The sequence below is a fragment of the Chiloscyllium punctatum genome, chromosome 16 (assembly GCF_047496795.1).
Source record: "Chiloscyllium punctatum isolate Juve2018m chromosome 16, sChiPun1.3, whole genome shotgun sequence".
NCBI classification, from domain to species: Eukaryota; Metazoa; Chordata; class Chondrichthyes; order Orectolobiformes; family Hemiscylliidae; genus Chiloscyllium; species Chiloscyllium punctatum.
The window spans coordinates 49,520,264-49,534,449 of record NC_092754.1 but is presented as its reverse complement, the minus strand read 5'-3'; positions in this window follow the sequence as shown (position 1 = coordinate 49,534,449).

Below are 14,186 nucleotides of genomic sequence, written 5' to 3'. Positions count from 1 at the left end.
AGTAACACGGGGAAGCCCATTGAGTAAAAGACCAGGCATCTAAATTGTGTGACAATGCTGTCACATTATTTTTTAAAAAAGTTATTTTCTCTTTTTTTAACACGAGATCTTAAAGTCCAAACTGCCTACTGAAAACGGCTCAAGTAAATAACTTCTAGGGTTTTAGTGTTTTTAATAAATAGTTGTAACAATGGCCAGCTCGCACAGACCAGGGTTTCTAGTTTTTTTCCTTATAGCTGTAAGTCACCAGGTGCTAGTGTCCCAGAGGGGTTGGAAGTTTTAGTAAATTACCCCTAACTGCTATTCTCTCTGAAGCTTCACTTGATGCTGTTTCCTCCTGGATTGGAGAACTGTATGTCTGAATGCTCGTTTTTACCATGGAGTGTGTTTAGGTGATGTTAGTATATTGGAACAGTTTATTTGTAGAAGGTACTGTATCCATTATTCAGTTAAGGTTTCCAATAGTTAAGTTATTCTAAAATCCTCTTCATTTTGTATGGATTTTCATTAGAGTGTTTAAATATATTATGTTTTAATTAATGGTGAATGGGTTGGCGAGTAGCATCATATCTGGAAATTCCACTTCGCATCTGCCTTTAAAATAAGAAAATGTTGGCATCCAAGCTACCTTCTTGAAATAGTTTGAGTCAGTCTAGTTAGTCTGTAGCAAACTGGGGACTCTTGTTTGGTTCTAACTTGATAACACCAAATTGGGTTTAGAATTACAATCCCTACAGTGTGCGAACAGGCCATTCGACCCAACAAGTCCACACCGACCCACCGAGGAGTAACCTACCCAGCCCCATTCCTCTCCCCTATTATTACACATTTACCCCGACTAAGGCACCTAACCCACACATCCCTGAAAACTATGAACAATTTAGCATAGCCAATTCACCTGACATGCACATCTTTGGATTGTGGGAGGAAACCAGAGAATCCAGAATAAGGTCATGCAAACACTGGAGAGTATGCAACGGGAGACTATTGGGTTCAAAGGTCGTGTATGGTAGTTGTTCCGGATGTTGAATTTGGTTGGTTTAAAACGTGTTTTGTGTATTAAGATTCTTTCAGTCACTGAGAGTTCTCTGGGTATGGAAGAAGTGAAGTTGGGGGTTTTACAAAAGGTAATGAAGGTAAAGCTGTAGGAATTGGCAGACAAGCTGGAGTTGGGGTTGCATTTGTCTGTGATAAAATGACAGATAATTACAGCTATAGCTCGGCAATTACATTTGGTGGAACTGCCATCAGACTCTTTGGAAATGGTTCGAATTCAATTTCAAATGAGGCACCTTGAACATGAGAATGAATTGAAACAATTTAAATTAAAATGAGAAGTAGAAATAAAAGAAAAGGAAATGCAGAAGAAGGAGAGAAAAAGATAGAAGAAAAACAGAGAGTTTCAACTTCAAAAGTTAGTAATTAGAGAGGAAAGTTGACATAAAAGACGGAGATGAAGGTAGACAGTAGGTTGGATGAGGAGGATAGTCAGGATGAGCAACCCTTTAGTAGCCAAAGGCCTGATGAGGTTCTGTTTAAGTATGCCCAGGCATTGTCTAAATTTGATGAGAAGAATGGGGAAGCCTTTTTAATTTCATTTGAGAAAGTGGCTAAACAAATGCAGTGATCAGTTACCACGTGGAATTAGTTGCTCCACACAGAGCTGATAGGTATTTGCATCCCGATCAGTCGAGGTATCTGGCCAGTGTGGGGTGGTGAAGAAAGCCATCTGAAGTGCATATGAGCTTGGGCCAGAAGCCTTCAGACAGCGTTTCTGGAATCTAAATCAAGCTGCCTCGTTAAACGCACATTGAGTTTGAAAGAATCAAACAAAGTAATTTTGAAAGGTGCGGAAGGGCATGAAAAACAGACCAAAACTATGGCACACTTACAGAGATTCTTATTTTGGAGAAGTTCAACAATTCACTTCCTGCAGTCGTGAGAACTCGTGTGGAAGAACAGAGAGTTAAAATGGCAAGACTAGAAGCTGAAATGTTTGATGATGATAATTTGGTTCAGAAATCAAAGTTTTGTTCCTGTGAGAGATTGAGAAGAATGTGCGAGATCTTCTTAAAACATATACCTGTGAGAGTAAGGTTTACTTGTCAAGGCCAGGAGTAGCAGGTAAAGGGTTTTCAGCATTAAGTGATACAGAAGCATGTAATTCTTTTATACTAAGACATGAGGAGCTATGTCATTCAGAAGGACTATTGCAGAGATGAGAAGTGCTCCATTATGTAATCATTGGTTGGAGTGTCCAGTGGATACATCAACAGATTTATTCCACACTGGGGAAGGAGGCCTTGAGCTCGGTGTTGGCATTACAACATTTCAGCATTTAAATTGCCACTAACATACATAAGTCAAATCTTTATCACTGATTGTGACCCCTTAACGTCTTTGGAGACATTCAGGTGAAAAAATACCAGTCTGTTGCGATTGAGCTTATTATTGCTGCCATTCAATTTGAAATTATACGGGTGACAGGGCGAGAAAACCTAAGTTTTGACTCATTCTGGAGACTTGAATGAAGAAAGACAAAGGCATTCTGTGGCAGGAGTGAAATGACTGAAATCTAATCTCATTGTGAACATTTATATGTTCAGAGTCAATATAATATATATGCATTGTTGTCATAGAATCACAGAGTCATAGAGATGTACAGCATGGAAGCAGACACTTCCGTCCAACCTGTCCATGCAGAACAGATATCCAAAACCAATCTCGTCCGACCTGCCAGCAGCCGGCCCATATCCCTCCAAACCGTTCCTATTCATATACCCATCCAAATGCCTCTTAAATGTTGCAATTGTACCAGCTTCCACCAAATCCTCTGGCAGCTAATTCCATACATGTACCACCCTCTGCATGAAAAAAGTTGCCCCTTTACGTCTATTTTATATCTTTCCCCTCTCACCCTAAACCTATGCTCTCTAGTTCTGGACTTCCCGACCCCAGCGAAAAGACTTTGCCTATTTATCCTATCCATGCCCCACATAATTTTGTGAATATCTATAAGGTCACCCATCAGCCTCCGTCGCTCCAGGTAAAACAGCTCCAGCCTGTTCATCCTCTCTCTATAGCTCAAATCTTCCAGCCCTTGCAACATCCTTGTAAATCTGTTCTGAACCTTTTCAAGTTTCACAACATCTTTCCGATAGGAAGGAGACGAGAATTGCACGCAATATTCCAACAGTGGCCTAACCAATGTCCTGTCCAGCCGCAACATGACATCCCAACTCCTGTACTCAATACTATGACTAATAAGGGAAAGCATACCAAGCGCCTTCTTCACTATCCTATCTACCTGCTACTATTAGAGGAAGATTATCAGGTCTAAAATGAATCCATCTTTGTATAATGATAAATCATTTTATTAAAGATGGAGTTGTGAGGATACAATCACTATAAAAAGGTTATTTTCTCTTGTTTTTTTAAAGAGAGGTTTTAAAGGCAGAGGTGTGGAACTGCTGTCTGAAAACAGTTTAAGTAAACAACTGAGGAGGCTTATAGGTTTTATTAAAACGGTGGTAACAATGGAAGGGCAGTGGCCAGCTCTCCCAGACCAGGTTTGCTCGTTTTGTTTTTAGCTGCAGCATTCAGAAGCTGCTGGAGATCCCAGCAGGGTTAGAACTTCCAATACATGATCCCCAGCTGCACTTCTCTCTGAGATGGTTGTTGATGTTGATTTCTCCTGGATCAAAAACTGCATGTAAGAATCTGTATTTGAATATATCTTTGTGCTGAGCCGTGTATACCAAGAAGGTACGGTATCTATTGTTTGTGTAAGTATTCCACATATAAGCTATCCCAAAATGTTACTTTCTTTGATTTTATTTTTAAGAAAGCATTTGAATACATTATATTCGGCTTAATGTCGAGTGCTTTGATCAGTCACAACATATCTGGGAAGCACACTTCACATCTATATTCAAAATAAGGAAAGGTTTGGGTCTAAGTCGCCTTCTTAAAACATTCTGGAGGGATCTGGTCTGGTCCAAAATACTTATAGCCGAGGGGTTTCTGACTGACTCCTATTATTGAAAAGTTAGCGGAGGTGCTGGGGGTGGTTTGCTGGAGCTTGTGCTGTGAGCTGCCTCAGACATTCAGAGAAACCGGTGGATTTGGTGACCCAACTATGGATGGAGCATGGGGACTATGGTAACAGCATCTGGGTGTGTAACATGAACACCAAATAGAACAGAGGCTGCAGACAGGGGATGCTCTGAAATCACGGAGTGAGTGTGTGTAGGGAAAGGGATCTGCTGTATCCACCCCGGGTTTTCCAGGAACAGCTTCCCAAGCTTCACTTAAACCAGGGGCAGAGTGTGAGGGGACCCTGACTGAACAAGGAGCTGGTCACAGAGCGGTGTCACCTCCTTGAACATGTCCCGCAGCTTCACGCCAGGGGGAAGGACGGTGCAGCCAGGGGCTGTTAGGGTCACAGTTTGATTCAGCTTCTGTGATCCGAAACTTTCCAGGCAGGATTCGGTGACATATCCATCATCTCCCAGTATCTCAACATGAATGTCACCATTCGGTGACAGAGGATGTATATAGTGGATGAGGTCAATACATTGCTTCTCCCTTAGCGGGAAGCTGCCAGGTGTATCCTTATTTTCCCAAGATGTACATGGTATCCGCAGAGTAGCCATTACATGGGGAGAGGTAGAGGAACTGAAGGAGCTCTCACTCTATTAATGTTACAGTGTGCACATATACAATACACCATGTTGGTGAATCCCCCTATCCTGAAAGCAGCCACAGTTCCTTCATTCAGAAGCAGGCAGCCATTCCCATCGTCTATTGGTTTCCATGTGGAAAGGAATAATTGTGTCTTGGATAAAAGCCGTCCCCTTGATACACGTTTCAAAACACCATCCCCACCACCAAGCAACTACAACAAAATATTCCATGTGTACGGAGAGCAATGGGGTCACTTGGAGTGTCAAGGAGCAGACGATCAGGTCTGTAGCAAAGCCTCCCATGTCTTAACGGGTCTGAGTGAACCCCCCAGTACACAGTATCACTAAGTCCTGCAATCCCTCTCCATTTCAGTAACATATTGCCTTCTATTACTCCTGTAAATGAAATTACAGGTTATATTTTGTTGTATTGCACCTGCCAAATTATTATCCATTGCCTTCAACTTTCTGTATCTATTTGCAGACACTCCACCCTCTCTTGGTAATTTAATCTCTTGCTTATCCAAGCGACATCACCAAACTCAGTATCTGTATATCTGTTCCAACCTCCTGATCATTGATATAGATTGTAAATAGTTGAGGTAACCACACTGGTCACTGTGTGACTCCACTGGTGACGTTCTGTCAAACTGATTAAGACTGACTTATCCGGAGAGCCTCCTTCCTGTTTGATACACCGTCCTCCCCCTTTACTGTGTAACACAGTCAAAAGGCTGAGTATGGACGAGGAGCATCAGTCAGGAATCCAACCCCTCGAATCTGCTCCGACATTGAATATAATCATGGCTAATGTTATCGTGGCCTCTGTTCCACTTTCCTGCTATCTCTCCATCCTAAGACACCTTCGTTGCAGGAATCAGTTGAAGGAACCATCTCTGCGCTCCGTCCAATGTAACAATACACTTTCTTCATTGAGTAGAAAAAATCTTTACACACTACTCCAATGTGATCTCACTAAGATTCTGTACAAGAGTCGGCAAAAAATTTACCAGGCTGCTGAAAGGTTCCCACCCAGTTTAGAGCTGTCTCAGGTCTCTAGGGTAATACACAGCATTGTTTAAAATCATTGTCCTTCTCTACTCCACATGCATAACGGGAGATCTGGAGAAAATCTCACAATGATGCTTGAGAAGAGCATAAATAAAGTGGTGAGATGACCTCTAACATTAATTTTAATTAGAATCTGACCTTAGGGGAGGTGCCAGAGTACTGGAGAACAATTAATACGATTCCACTTCACAGTAATCATGATTTCGAAATGCTGGTGTTGGACTGGAGTGTCCAAAGTTAAAAATCACACAACAACAGGTTATAGCCCAACAGGTTTAACTGGAAGCACAGTAGCTTTCGGAGAGCTGCACCTTCATCAGGTGATTGTGAAGGACAAAATTGCAAGGCACAGCATTTATAGCAAAAAATTACAGTATGATGTAACTGAAATTACACATTGAAAAATACCTTGATTATCTGTTGAGTCTTTCATCTGTTCCAATACCATGATAGTTTAGATTCTTCCGTGTGTAAATAAAAAAAAAACTTTTTTTTAAAAGTTGCATTCTCAGGTTAACTGTAACAATTGGGTTAGCTAGACAATATGTCGAAGGTGTTAGCGACCTGTGTTCTCTGTCTACGCCATGATGTTTAGATCGATTCTAATCTAAGATGTCAGATAAGAGTTTTACTGTATTCATGCAGTTTTTGAGCAAAGTACAATGTAACTCTGCAAGTACAAATTCACCCTACAAAATGTATGTGTGCATGTGGGTTTTTGTGTCTGTCTGTGTGTATGTCTATCTGGCTTGGGGTTTGTGAGTGTGAGAAAGAGTGTATATGTGTGTGTAGTGAGTGCAGTGTGTCTTAATAATGTGAAGGGGTGCACGTGTGAATGTGAGAGTGTGTGTGTGTCTGGGGTGGGGATTTGAGAGTGTCTGTGAGAGAGGGTATATGTCCCTGCATGAGTGTAGAGTGGTCTAAGTCACTGAGAGGATGCATGTATGAGTATGGGAGCATATGTGTCTGTAAGGGTGTGTGCGAGTGTCTGTGTGCGTGTCTGTATATATGTGTGTCCGTGTGCATGTGTGTGTATAGGAGTGCCTGTGTGTGTGTGTGTGTGTGTAGGTGCGCCTGTGTGTGTGTGTAGTACAATGGTGATCACCTGTAATGTGACATGAACTCATGGTCCCGGTTGAGGCCCTCCCTATGGGTACCGAACTTAGCTATCAGCCCCTGCTCGGCCACTTTTCGCTGTTGCCTGTCCCGACGTCCGCCTTGGAGGATGGTCACCCAAAGGTCCGAAGTCGAATGTCCTGTAGCGCAGAAGTGTTCCCCAACTGGGAGGGAACCCTCCTGTCTGTTGATTGTTGTGCGGTGCCCATTCATCCGTTGTCGTAGCCTTTGCTCAGTTTCCCCAATGTATCATGCCTCCGGGCATCCTTGCCTGCAACGTATAAGATAGACAACGTTGGTCCATAGTTACAACAAACGACATTTACCCGATTGTGTGGAAAAGTACCCAAGTATCTCCTGCATATAAAAAGCAGAACAAATCCAATCCAGCCAATTACCAACCCATCAGCCTACTCTCAATCATTAGTAAAGTGATGGAAGGTGTCAGTCCTTTCAAGCAGCACCTGCTCAGCAATAACCTGGTCAATGACGCCAGTTTGGATTCCACCACAGCCACTCAGCTCCTGACCTCATTACCTCAAACGTGGACAATAGAGCTGAATTCTAGAGGTGGGGTAAGAGAGAGAGGGCTTTAAATCAAAACTGCCTTTGACCAACTGTGGCATCAAATGGCCTTAGCAAAACTGCAATCAATGGGTATCCGGGTCAAACTCCCTGCTGGTATGAATCATACCTGACACGTAGGAAGATGTTCATGGCTGATGAAGGTCAGTCAACTTAGCTCCAGGACAAGTCTGTAGGAATCCCTCAGGCAGTGGCTTAGGCCCAAGCGTCTTCAGGTCTGCTTCATCAATGGCTTGCCTCTATTATAATGTCAGAAGTGGGGATGCTCACCAATGATTGCACCATGTTCAGCAACATTTGTGGCTCCTCAGATACTGAAGTAATCCATGTCCAAATGCGACAAGATTTGGACAATATCCAGGCTGACAAGTGGCACATAATATTGACGTCACACAAATGCCAGACTCAGACCATCACCACTAAAATACAATCTAAAAACTGCCCCTTGGCATTCAATGGTGCTACTATCACTGAATCCCCCAGTATCAAAATCCTGGGGGGTAATCATTGCTCAGAAACTCACTGGACTCGCCCACAGTAACTGTAAGAGCAGGTCAGAAGCTATGAATACTGCGGCGTGTAACTCACATCCTGACTTCCAAAAGTCTGTCCATCATCTACAATGCATTAGTCAGAGGTGTTATAGAGTACTCCCCATTTTCCTGGATGATTGCAGCCCCAGCAACATCAAGAAGTTTGATACCATCCAGGACAAAGCAACGAGTTTGAGTGTCATTTCATCCACAATGCTCCACCATCAACGCTCAGCAGCAGCAGTGTTTTACTATCTACAAGTTGCACTGAAATGATTCACCAAAGATCCTCAGACACCATCTTCCCAACTCATGACTACGTCTATCCAGAAGGACAAGGGCAGCAGCTGTATGGGAACACCACCATCTTCAAGTTCCCCTCCAAGCCAATCACCATCCTGACTTGGAAATATATCACCGTTCCTTCACTGTCCTCCTCCTTTACCGGTGTTTCTGTGTAGTCTGTGGGAAAATTGTCACAAACTCTCAGATGTTAGGAAGGGGGTCTCTGCAGGGGCGACAGGATTGTGTTTACCGTTCCCTTTTCCAATACCGAGGCTGCTGCCGGGTGTTCTGTCTGGTTTTATCCTTTAAGACCTCGGAACAGTTTGAAAAAATAGAGTGTTTTGCTTGGACGATTCAGAGACCATTGAAGAGTTTATCACATGTCTGTGTGTCTGGAGTCACTTTTAGGCCAGACCAGGAAAGCACGGGAGATTCACTTCCTGAAAGTACATTGGGGAAGCAAATTCGTGTTTACAATTGACATTGGCTTCAAGGTCATTGTTACTGACACCAGATTTTGCATCTTAATACTTTATTAATTATTTTTAACTTCCAGAATCTGCCAGAGCATTTGTCTGGTCTGGATTAGTAATCCAGTGACATCTGCACCATCTCCACATGGGGACCTATCAGTAACCACACTGAGCAGCTTATGTCTGTGCTGCTTGACAGCTCTGTCAAAAATAACTCCCACCAATTTGTCTATCGTTACTGTACTGAGGGAGTAGTAATTTGTCAGATTGTAATTATTCTCCTCTTTGGGGACTGGACATAGCTGAGTAATTTTCCTCATTGCCAGGGAGATATCAGAGTTGGAGCTGGAATGAAACAGCTTCCCCTGGGACATAGCTTGTTGTGCAGCACAAGTCTTCAGTCCTATTGCAGGAATGGGGTCAGGGCCCATTGCCTTTGTCGTATCTACTGTGTTCAGCTGTTTCTTCATCTCACGTGCATCGAATAGAATTGATTAAAGACTGGCATCTGTGATTCTGCGGGCATCATGGCGATGGTGAAGTGAATCATCGACTCAACTCTTCTGGCTGAGGATCGGGCAGATACTACATTCTTGTCTTTTACACTGATGCCGTAGGTCTGTTCCATTATGTACAATGGGGATGTTTGTGGATCCCTTTCCTCCAGTCATTTGTTTAACCATCCATCACCATTTATGACTGAATGTGGCAGGACTGTGAAACATCGATCAGATCTGTTGCTCAGGTGCGTTAACATTAATGAGTTAGCATCAGGTTTAGGTTCACATGGTTCTTACCCTGACATGTTCAACCACAGTCATTACTGAAACATAGATCGTGTTGATTGTAATGGCAGACTAAGGAGATTATCCCTGGTCAAAATGTTACAGGTGATGGTTGAATGGAGTTCTGCTTCTCCTGCTGTTTTGGTCTACAGCACTACATGAATACGCAGTTTTGAGCTGCAATATCTGAAATGCAATTCAGTTTTCTGTCCCCTAGTTCACATCGAGACTCTTTCACCCATCAACTCTGTACTCAGTGACCGACTCTGGTTTCTGATGTCGTAACACTTTCATTTTCATATCCTCACTCTGCTGAGGTCATGCTTCTAATCTGACACAATCCATTAAAAAAAAACTGATTTTATTTCAATTGTTTAATTCATCTGAATCTTTTTCCTTGAGTAATACCATCTTCTGTGTTTAAATTGAAGGTGTTTCCCTCTTTTTCTCTCCCTGACCATGATTAAGAGCTCTGTAGTGTCAGTGATACCAGCCTTATGTAGTTTCAGAGCCAAGGGACTCTTTGGATTCCCAATCATCTTCACCACATTGTATGTTTTCTCTTTTGTTTTCATGCCTTATCACTCATGGCTGGCTTGTCCTCCCATGAGTACGTTTCATCTTTTTTTGGGAGAGTTTCTGATATCCTCCGAATTATCCAACATAAATTCCTGCCATTGCTGCTCCATGGTCTTCCCTACTCGGCTCCCCTTCCAATTTATTCTGGCCAGCTCCTTCCTCATGTCTTTGTAGTTACATTGCTCAATTATAATCACATTACATCAAAAAGAGAGCAATAGCTATAAACCGAAAGAAGATTTTTTGAGAGATGGGACATAAAGAGTAATTGGCAAATTTCTTAACTAGATACAAGGAGAGAACGAGAGAGAAGATGGAGACGAGGAAATGTGAAAAATGAGAAAACTAGATCATCGAAAGAAGTAGATGTACATCCCTCAATGTTTTGGTAATTCCGGTGTGCTGTAGCTCTTTGTACAGTACATGTACAACAGAGGAATCTGTTCAAATGCTGGGTCTGATGCCAGAATTGTAAACTCCAATAATACGACAGACACTAACTTTGGAAAGAACCCAGCAGGCCAATATATTGAATTCCCTGTCGAAAATGGATTAACTGAAATAAGTTACGATACCACAAGCAAGAATTTATAACACATATCCTGATAAGAATGAGAGTATAGTGTAGAGAATTCCAGAAAAAGGAGGAACATTGAGAGAAGGGGAACATGTCACATTAGATGAGCATCAAGTAGTATTTCATCAATTTTATACATCATGTGCATCATTTTTCGATAACTGCGTCTCTGTTATTCATTTATGATGTGTTGTGCACACATGAAAAATATCTGCACACACACATTGATTAAACAGTGTATACAAAATAATTTTTCCGACATTGAAATGGTCCTGTTGTCACGCTACCAGGATACATGAACACCAACGGGTCACCAAAAGACACGACCCACTCTCACTATGTTCCATAATACAGACAAAGAAGGGCACCATTTTGACTGTAACAACACACACACATACTAAGTCATGCAAGGACGTTCTTAGAGGAATGGCATTGTAACCAGACGTCCATCAGTAAAAACATCAATTTATATCCTATCTACCTTATCTTGTAAGAAAGAAAACTGGAAATAACATCACCCACCTTAAGAAACCAAGGCCTATAAATAGAGAGGCGGGACATACCACCAGCGCTTCAGCGGAGACGCTCACTGATGTTGTCACCTAGTCATGGTGATGAAACGTCCGAAAACAAACTTGCAAGTTCAGCGAGCTAACTTGCTTACATAAAAATTGTTATTTTAATTAATTAGTGGAATTTAGGAGTTCTCTGTCACCCACATTTCAGAAGGTTATGATGTGAGATTAGCGTTTCTGGCTGCGTGGTTTCAATTAACAGAGGGGTTCGACATTGATGTCATAACAGTTTGGGGCCTTGCCGTATGGGATTTGGACAGACTTGAACAGATTTGGGGTACAAAAGGTCCCAGCAAATTCCAACACGTGGCAATTAGTGACCTAGATCTTCAAATAAAACCGGTGAGAAAATTCATTGAATTCTGTTAACTTGTGGTTGGTTCAATTAAAACTGAGAGAAATGGCTTTTAACATTAATAAAGAGGTTCGCAAATTTGCCAAAGAAGTTTAGAAAGGCAGAAGACGGAATATATTTAGAATTAGAAAGTAGGTTAGAATTGGGTTTAACCAGGGACAAAAGGAAAGCTGAAATTGTAATGGAGATGGTCAAGCACTTTGGTGTGTCAGAGAAACAGGCAACTGCAGTAGAGTTAGAAAAGACTTAAATTGCAAATGCACGGTTGTAAACATTTGTAGCTCAGGTTGAGGTTTAGGGTGTAGGTTTGCTCGCTGAGCTGTAGGATTGATATCCAGACATTTCATTACCTGGCTAGGTAACATCATCAGTGGTGACCGCCAAGTGAAGCGAAGCTGTTGTCTCCTGCTTTCTATTTATATGTTTGTCCTGGATGGGGTTCCTGTGGTTTATGGTGATGTCATTTCCTGTTCGTTTTCTGAGGGGTTGATAAATGGTATCGAGATCTATGTGTTTGTTCATGGCGTTGTGCTTGGATCTATCCTGGGACAGGCTAAGCAAAGACATGCCAGAGAATTCCTAGAGGCCTGGCACTCCAACCATTTGTATTTTCACTCTTTCTGGTATGTTACTCAAGAGCGAGATAATTTGTGGACTTAGGACAGAAATTAAGGATGGGGACAGAAACATCAAGATTGGGGAACTAACAGTAAGAGTGAGTGACAGGGTGTCAGTCCCAGGAATACAGTGTGTTCTTGTGAATGATTTAATAGAATCCAAGGTGTGAGAGTCACCCATTGTGGTGGAGAAGTCAAATGAAAACTAGGGAACTGAGGAGTTAAAGGAAATATACCAAGGAATTTTCCAGATTGTTTAGTAACAAGATCCCACTGTCATAAGTTGCAGCAGAAAGGACAAACGACAGAAAAAGACAGAGGAGTTGATGTTCAGATAACTGACACCCTGTTTGATGTAACTGTGCAGGAAAAACCGGAACGTGGAGAAAAAATGGTAGGTTAGTGCAGAAGCGAAATGGGCCGAAGTGCACCAGGTTGTGTTACTGGTAGCATACCGTGTTACGGGTAGCACATGAACTAACTGTAGGTGGTCACCTAAGTTTACGGAAGACTCAAGCTAAAGTACATAAGCAATTCTAGTGGCCTGGAATGCACAAGGATGTGGTTATTTTTTGTTGTACATGTTACACATGCCAAATGGTAGGTAAGTCACAGGCAGTAATAAAACCAGCACCTTTGTTGCAAATTCCTGAATTCGAAGAACCTTTCACGTGGGTTGTGATTAATTGTGTAGCTCCCCTTTCTAAAATAAAAGTAGATACCAATATTTGCTGAGCATAATGGATGTGTCTATCAGATTTCCAAAGGCAATTCCATTATGGAGTGTTAAGGTAAAAAGGGAAGTTCAGGAGTTGGTAGCTTGTTTTACTCGCTGTGGTCTCTGCAGAGAGATTCAGTCAGACCAAGGGTCTCATTTTACCGCTCAGCTGTTTTAGGAAGTCATGGATAGCTTAGGCATACAGCAGTTCAAATCAAGGGCGTCACATCCTGAATCCCATGGAGCATTGGGAAGTTAGCATCATACGCTGAAGACCATGTTAACAACGTACTGTCAGTATTGGCCAAATGATTGGGATAAAGGTGTCACATTAAATTGCTTATCATAGAAGATGCCTGAAAAATATCTACTCAGTTTACTTCCTTTGAGTTAATGTTCGTACATGAAGTGAAGTCCTTTGAATTGAATTAAATCTAAATTGACAGGACCGAAGTCGGAGATCTCACACTTGGACTATGTATGTGAGGTGAGGGAGAGATTAGATGGAGTAGGTGAGTTTGCTCAACAGCAGCTGAAGAGGGCACAGCATTGAGTAAAGCAGGTGGCAGATAAAAACTCTGAAACAGCGTAGAGTGAAGCAGGTGGGATGACGTATTAGTAGTTTAAATAATGCTCAGGATACCAGAAGCCAACTGAATTTGAATATTATTGTTCCGACACCTGGAAAGCAATCAAATTATGAGAAGTATTGTACCATGGGGAGTATATAAACCCAGCATTTTGAACACTAGGGGAAGAGCCACTGCCATCCAACAGCTGAGTAACTGCTGCAGAGCAGGAGTGCTAACTGTTCCTCTCAAAAGCACTCTCTATCAAAGATAAATGTTCATGTCAAACCTACTTGCAGTAAAACAGAACGTGACCTGGGAGATCAGCGGCTGGAAGAATGAACACAGCGGGGAAGATAGAGACCGTGTGGTCTTGAGATTGCAAGGTTTAACATGTGGGTTGGGAGAACAGCATTTTTTTATGGAGTTGGAAACAGATAGTAAGTAGCTAAGAAAAGAGGGTCTTGTATTTTTGAACAGCTGTTGTTTAGTGTTCACTTTTAACGTTAACAAACTAATTTGTAAATGTTTGTTTAAATAGTGGAATGTAGGAGATCTGTGTCACTCATATTTTAACAGATTACGAGGTGAGGTGAGCTTTTCTGGGTGTTTGGTTTGAATTAACAGAGAGGTTCGATTCCACCTTGTAAATGTCCATCCAAG